The sequence below is a fragment of the Felis catus genome, chromosome C1, assembly GCF_018350175.1.
Source record: "Felis catus isolate Fca126 chromosome C1, F.catus_Fca126_mat1.0, whole genome shotgun sequence".
Lineage (NCBI taxonomy): Eukaryota > Metazoa > Chordata > Mammalia > Carnivora > Felidae > Felis > Felis catus.
Genome location: NC_058375.1, coordinates 213,415,561 through 213,422,892, shown reverse-complemented (window position 1 = coordinate 213,422,892; position 7,332 = coordinate 213,415,561). Strand labels below are relative to the sequence as shown.

Below are 7,332 nucleotides of genomic sequence, written 5' to 3'. Positions count from 1 at the left end.
GTCTCCCTTTGGCCTAACTCTGATTTCAGCTGTGCCTACGGAGGAAGGGTCCCGACTCAAGTGCCTGCCTTGCTCCCTCCACTTTCTGCCCCAGTACCTTCTCTGACACACAACAGCCCTCTGGATTCTCGTACAAACACAACCAGAAAATGCAGGATGCTAAGAGCCCTGGGAGGAAGCCAATTAACAACCAATTATCTGGTCCTCCAGGCAGATGGGTTTGGGAGGCATGTAAGCCGCCCTGCTTCAGGAGCTGAGGCAAAGAAAACTGAACTTGTCTCCAATTATTCATTATTTTACAGAAAGGCTGTGCCTGGTATCCTCTTACCTCATCTCCGTATTTGAGCTACAATTCTTTTTTTTTTTTGCTTTTCACATCAATGTTTTTAATTAAAAAAAATTTTTTTAATGTTTATTTATTTTTGAAAGAGAGAGAGACAGAGCAAGAGCAGGGGGAGGGGCAGAGAGAGAGGGAGACACAGAGTCCCAAGCAGGCTCCAGGCTCTGAGCTGTCAGCACACAGCCTGATGTGGGGCTCGAACTCATGAACCGTGAGATCATGACCTGAGCCGAAGTTGGATGCTTAACTGACTGAGCCACCCAGGTGCCCCTCAATGTTTTAAACTTTATTTATTTTAAGAGAGGGAGAGAGTGCATGTGCGAGTGGGGGAAGGGCAAAGAGAGAGGGTGAGAGAGAGAATCCCAAGCAGACCCTGCACTGTCAGTGCAGAGGCCATTGCGGGGCTCACAGTCACAATCTGTGAGATCGTGATCTGAGCCCAAGTCAAGAGTCAGGAGGTTAACGGACTGAGCCACCCAGGTGCCCCCACATCACATTTAATCAGTACAGACCAACATGGTCAATCAGATAATTCTTTTTAATTTTTTTTATTTGTGAGAGAGAGAGAGCACGCACAAGTGGGGGAGGGGCAGAGGGAGGGAGGGAGAGAGAGAGAGAGAGAGAGAGAGAGAGAGAATCTTCATCAGGTTCCACACTCAGCACGGAGCCCAGTGTGGGGTTCGATCCCATGACCCTGGGGATCATGACCTGAGCCGACGCTCATGACCTGGACGCTCAACCGATTGAGCCACCCAGGTGCCCCAGTCAGATAATTCTTAATATGAACAAACGGGGAAAAAGAAAAAAAAAAAGTACATGAGTAAACATGGGAACGAGATGTGTTTTAGCAAAGAACGTCAGGGGCTGGTTCTGGATGTGACTTGCACTGCAGTTTTCATTTCCACAGCTGTGTGCCGAGAGTCTGAACGGATGAGCTTCCGGGCCAAACTGCTGTTGTGTTGGGGGCTGGCCAAAACCCATTGCAGGGTTCGTACTACTGATACCCGTGCCAGCCATTTGCTGATTCATCTGCGAGAGGTTCTGCTGGGGCCGTTGAGCTTGCGGCAGGCCAAGCTCACCCGAGGGTGCGCCCCTCTGTCCTACGGTTCCTCCTTGGGGGCCGACCACATTTGAAGGAAGTGACATCACACCAGTTCATGTGTTTCCCATAGACCCGCTGGGCCTGGGCATGCCCACCCTCAGGCTGGCGCTCTGTCCCATCACATTTCCTAGAAGACCAGGAGCTGCAGGTGGAGGCACAGGCGTGCCCATCGATGGAAAGCCTTGAAAGACAGACGGTGCTCGTGAGGCAAAGGGCATAATTGTGCGTCCCATAAGCACACCAGGAGTACTCTTCTGCCGAACGGTTCCTGTACCACACAGAGAGAAGATGGAACCTTTGGAGCGTTGCTTCTTCCCCACCTCTTCTGACTTTGTAGCTTGCTGAGTGAACAGATCGAGCACCCCAGATATTAACGTAGACAGAGTGGCAGCTGCAGGTATAGAGGACGTCCCCGGAGCTGGGGGCGTAGACGGTTGGAGGTAAGGGATTCGAAGTCATTGGTCCAAAGGTGTCCAGATCATCACTCAGGGCTGGCAGCACGGTTGTGTTCCCATTGGTCACTGGTGCCTCAGCAGTGCCATCAGGTCCTAAAAGGTTGGCAGTGGGCTCTGCGACTTTTTTAGCGCTGGTACTTTTATTTTCAAATTTTTTTTTAATGTTAATCTATTTTTGAGAGACAGAGAGAGAGACAGAGTATGAGCTGGTGAGGGGCAGGGAGAGAAGGGGACAGAGAATCTGAAGCAGGCTCCAGGCTCCGAGCTGTCAGCACAGAGCCCGACACGGGGCCCGAACCCACAAACTGTAAGATCGTGACCTGAGCTGAAGTTGGATGTTCAACCGACTGAGACACCCAGGCGCCCCTCTACCCGTGGTCTTCGAAAGTTCTCTGGAAGATTGGCTTTATAGAATAGTCTTGCTTTAGTATTTCCCATATCTCGCATGCCCTGTATCTGTCCTGGTGTCCACTGCGTCTAGGTTGACTGACTTGACCTTGGATAAATGAACCCCAAGATCTCTATGGATTCCAGCACATCTGATGCAAATAAACACACCGATATTCCAGGAAGCCCATGGAGGACCTTTGAGCTTGCAGTTCACGCACTGTGTGCTGTCTTCCTCCCTCAGCACCTTGGACAGGAAGAGCTGGCGCTGTCGTTCAGCCTCTGACCTTCCTCATGGCAGGAGCACGTGGCCATCTCAGCAGCGGGGCAGGGACCCTGGGCAGTTTCGGTTGCGGCGGTCACGGGCAGGAGCTGGGCGGGGTGAACGCACCTGGAGCCGTCAGGACCGCAGGTGGACTCTTTTTCATACATTTTTAGAGGTAGAGTTGCAGGACCAGAGAGAGAGACACACACACACACACATCTCTATATTTTGGTACCTGCTGCCAGATTTGTCTCCGGTAATGCTGTAAGTCTCATCCCTGGCGACGAAGCCTGTTCCCCTCTATCTGAGAGGCTGCGTGCGGCGAGGAGGGTGTCCTGTATGCCTCCCAGATAAACGTGGGGAGAAGCGGGGACAACTTAGAGGCTTAGAGAGGGTGAGGAGGGGTCTGCAAAGGGTGGCAGTGTGGAAGACTGGTTACACACTCGGGGGGGGGGGTCGACCCTACCAATAAATATGCTGAAAATAACAAAAGGCACGTTTCTCACTCTCAGGGAGGGATGAACGAAAGGGGATGAATGCCGTGTTGGTTAGATTGGAATTGGAGGAATGACCCTGGGATCATGACCTGAGCTGAAATCAAGAATTGTATGCTCAACCCACTGAGCCACCCAGGTGCTCCAAAGAACTGCATTTTATTTATTTATTTATTTATTTATTTATTTATTTATTTACTTAATTTTATTTAGTTAAATGTTTATTTTTGAGAGAGAGAGAGAGAAAGAGAATGAGAGGGGGAGGGGCAGAGAGAGGGGGAGACACAGAATCTGAAGCAGGCTCTAGGCTCTGAGCTGTCAGCACAGAGCCCGACGGGGTGGGGGGGGCTCCACCTCAGGAGCCCTGAGATCATGACCCGAGCTGAAGTCAGACGCTTAACCGACTGAGCCACCCAGGTGCCCCCAAGGAACTGCACTTTAAAATGAAAAAAAAAAAGAAAGGGGGCACCTGAGTGGCTCAGTCGGTTAAGCGGCCGACTTCAGCTCAGGTCACGATCTCGCGGTCCGTGAGTTCGAGCCCCGCGTCGGGCTCTGTGCTGACAGCTCAGAGCCTGGGGCCTGTTTCAGATTCTCTGTCTCCCTCTCCCTGACCCTCCCCCGTTCATGCTTTGTCTCTCTCTGTCTCAAAAATAAATAAACGTTAAAAAAAAAAAAAGAAAAAAAATAGGAGGAACAAATTTGACTGTTGAAACAAATTTCTTTTTTTTTTTTTTTCAACGTTTACTTATTTTTGGGACAGAGAGAGACAGAGCATGAACGGGCGAGGGGCAGAGAGAGAGGGAGACACAGAATCGGAAACAGGCTCCAGGCTCTGAGCCATCAGCCCAGAGCCTGACGCGGGGCTCGAACTCACGGACCGCGAGATCGTGACCTGGCTGAAGTCGGACGCTTAACCGACTGCGCCACCCAGGTGCCCCTTGAAACAAATTTCGAACTCCCCTCCTCCTCCCACCCTAACCAACCCCCAGAGGTAACCAGTGTTCACTTCAGAATCAGACGCAGGAAGAGACACGGAACACAGGCGCCCCTCCCGCCAGGCCCTGCTTCACTCCCCAGCCCGTGGGTTGCACGCTGGCCACGGCAGGGTGGGGGGCTGCGGGAGAACCTCAACCTGTTCTCCCGTCCTCAACTCCACGGAGGGGACTATGTGTCCCCCTTCTGCAGACTAGGAAGCTGAGGTCAGAGGAGGGAAGGGACTCGTCCAAGGTCACACATCCAAGTCCCTGCTCTTGCTGCAGCCGCCCTCTTTCACCGCAGAATGACCTCTGCTCGGGGAAAGAGGCAGCCTGGAGCCCGGTGGGGGCCGGGGTCCTCCTGGGTCCCTTTCCTGAGGGAGCGGGGTTCAGCCTGACTGAACTGGTTCTGCCCTAATAAAGGCCTGTTTGTTGCAGCCTGCTCTTTCCATCTGTGTTTACAGTGCTTGCACACAAACACACTTGAGAAGTTCGTGGGAACATGAGTGGCCGGAAGGCAGGATGCTAGCCTGAGGGTGGACAGGGCCCGCCGGGCCACCTACACGGGGATGGGGCCTGCCTCCTTCCTGTCACTCCTCTGGCCCTCTGTCTCTCTCTGCCTACTTCTCCTCCCAGGGGGTGGAGAAGCCTCTGCATTGTTGTCTCTTGCTGCCTCAGAAGAGAAATCTTCAACATCCCTTCACGTTTGCTCAGAAGAGGTACCAAGCTTCTGAGACATGCACCTACTTTCTTTTATTTGAAAAATAGTTATCAGGTGCCAGCTAAGTGCTTTCTGGGCACTCTACATCCTTATTTCACTGAATCCTCTCGTGACTTCATGAGTAGGTCTGTGGTCATCTCCGCTTTACGGATGAGGAAACTGAGGCATAGAAGGTCTAAGCAACATGCACCCCTCCCCAAGAGCTTCAGAACAGAGGTTATAAAACTGCATCCTTGGAAACTCCCCTCACAGCCTCTGAGCTGCAGCCACACGTCCTAACCCCTTGGAAGGCACCAAGCCCTAACTAGGAAACTCTTGAATTTTTTCCGAAAGTTCCAGAGCCAAATGGGTACCGACGCTGCTCTCCAGGGAAAGGCACTCAGTAGCTGTCCATGGGCTGGGCACATGGAGGGAACAGACCAGCCCATGGAAAGTGACACCTCTAAGCAGTTCAGGGCCACTAAGAACCAGGCAGGGCGGTTCTTGAAGACAACTCATAACCCAGCGAGGGAGAGGCAACATGGGCTTGAGAAGGGGAACCAGGCTAGGCATGGCCACAAAAATCCAGTCTCTGAGGGGATGAATAATGCACGTGGACATTTATTTTTAAGTCTAGACTCTTGAGGGGCACCTGGGTGGCTCAGTCAGTTAAGCGCCTGACTTTGGCTCAGGTCATGATCTCACGGTTCATGGGTTCGAGCCCTGCGTGGGGCTCTGTGCTGACAGCTCAGAGCCTGGAGCCTGCTTCGGATTCTGTCTCTGTCTCTCTCTCTCTCAAAAATAAACATTCAAAAAATTTTTGAGTCCAGACTCTTGAAATTTGATTGTCTTTGGAAATGGGGGATGTAGTGTCGGAACCATAGAGTAAAAGGTGGAAAGTTTTTTATTTGGATAAACTTAGTCCCGAATCCCACCTCCAGCACTTGTTAGCTACAGGACCTTGGGCAAGTTATTCAATGCTTCAGATTCACCGCTTCCTTGTGTTTAAGGCCAGTTTGTCATAACCTTCATCTTAAGGCAGCTGGCAAGAGTAACAGACATTTTGCTACTTGAGAACAGGCTGTTTAGAAGTCTGATTTTTTTTTTTTTGAGTCCAAAAAGATCAGAAAAGGTTTAAACTTTCAGTTCCTGGATGCGGTTTCCCCAAGTATGAGGGTGAGCTGGTCTTTCTGAGTTTTAAAATCTGCCATCTCTTATCTTCCCTGCAGATGCGTGTTCTCCTGGGCATCGTTTTCCAAAAAGGTTTTGTCGGCTTAGTGAGCCTTTTAGACAAGCCACCCCCCACCCCCAAAGTTGGGTCCCACCGTGCCCACATGAGCTGCTGGCCCCTTTTTCTGACGTTGGTGCATTTGAAGAGGCCTTGAACCTCTGAGTGGCAGGGACCCACGCGCTTTGTCTCAGCTGCGTGGCACTCAGGCTGTCTGCCAGCAATGATCCACGCAGTGGGAATCTGCCCTCCTCCACTCCAGAAGGCTCACCTGTCCCAAGCAGTGAGAACACCGGGGTCAGATCCAACTTCACTTCAGGGCATCCCAAGTCTCACCCGGGGCAGGAAGTCCAGGCAAGTGCCTTAAAAAGTAGGGATGTGGTCCCAGCCCAGGGCAAGCATCCGGAAGATGTAGGGCCACACCCCCAGGCCTTTTGGCTACATGCCTGGGGCGGTGGGCCACACCGAACAGCCTCCCTGGTCCTCCAGTTACTGATAGTCTCCAGGAAATTCTGCCTTAATTAGAGCCAGTCTGGATATTTGCAAACCAATATCCTCACATTGTGCACAGGAGCCTGCTATCCTTTGCAACCAGAATTTCGGTAGCGGCATCTCTTGGCCCACTGCCTTCAAGTGCTCAGATTCCTGCCTTCTTTTTACTTCGGGCCTGCTGTGTCCACACTGGGGCCCAGCCCTCCACCGCACACTCCCAGTGTCCCTGTGTTCCGTCCCTTGCCCCATGTCTCATGGTTGCTGGCTGATACGCCCGGCATTTTTCACTTACCTCATGATAACTCTAGAAAGATTCATTCCGTATGCGTGAGCAACTGTCCTTTTTCCACTACCTGCAGGTTTTGTAATTTATTTCCTCCGATTTCATGTTATATCCTTTGGAATCCTGAGCCTCTGTTTGCCGGCACTTCGAATATTTACTGCTTTTGTATCTGTTGACTGTGGAGGCCTTGGGAATGGCAATAACCTGATAAAATACAAAACAGTACTCAGACCAACTAAAAGTCGTCTGCTTTCTATTATCAGACGTGCTAGATGAGAAGCGATTACTCCTCCCAGGTGGAATTAATGATATTCATGGGACACTGAAACTAAACCAGAATTGACGTATTTAGTGGTAAAGGGGCATTATGGCTGCAATTGACTCTCAGATTATGCCTGGTATAAAAAAACTCAAAGGGAAGACAAAAACACTAAGGTAGACACAGCAAACCCATGTGACTAACGAGTCCCTAAGCTCTCTGACAGCAGTCACTGGCAGGAGGTCAGGAGCTTTGGTTATGAGCTAACCGTGAGCATTCATAACAGGGAAGATCCCGGGAGGGGCCTCTCTGCGGTTAACTGAGAAGGCCGTGTGGACGAGCAGGTACCAGGA

At 51.3% G+C, this 7,332-nt stretch overlaps 1 pseudogene; it reads right to left on the bottom strand.

Moving 5' to 3' along the window:
* Positions 1-1,008: 1,008 nt before the first annotated feature.
* On the bottom strand, positions 1,009-2,036 carry LOC101083359 (annotated as a pseudogene).
* Between the last annotated feature and the right edge of the window lie 5,296 nt (positions 2,037-7,332).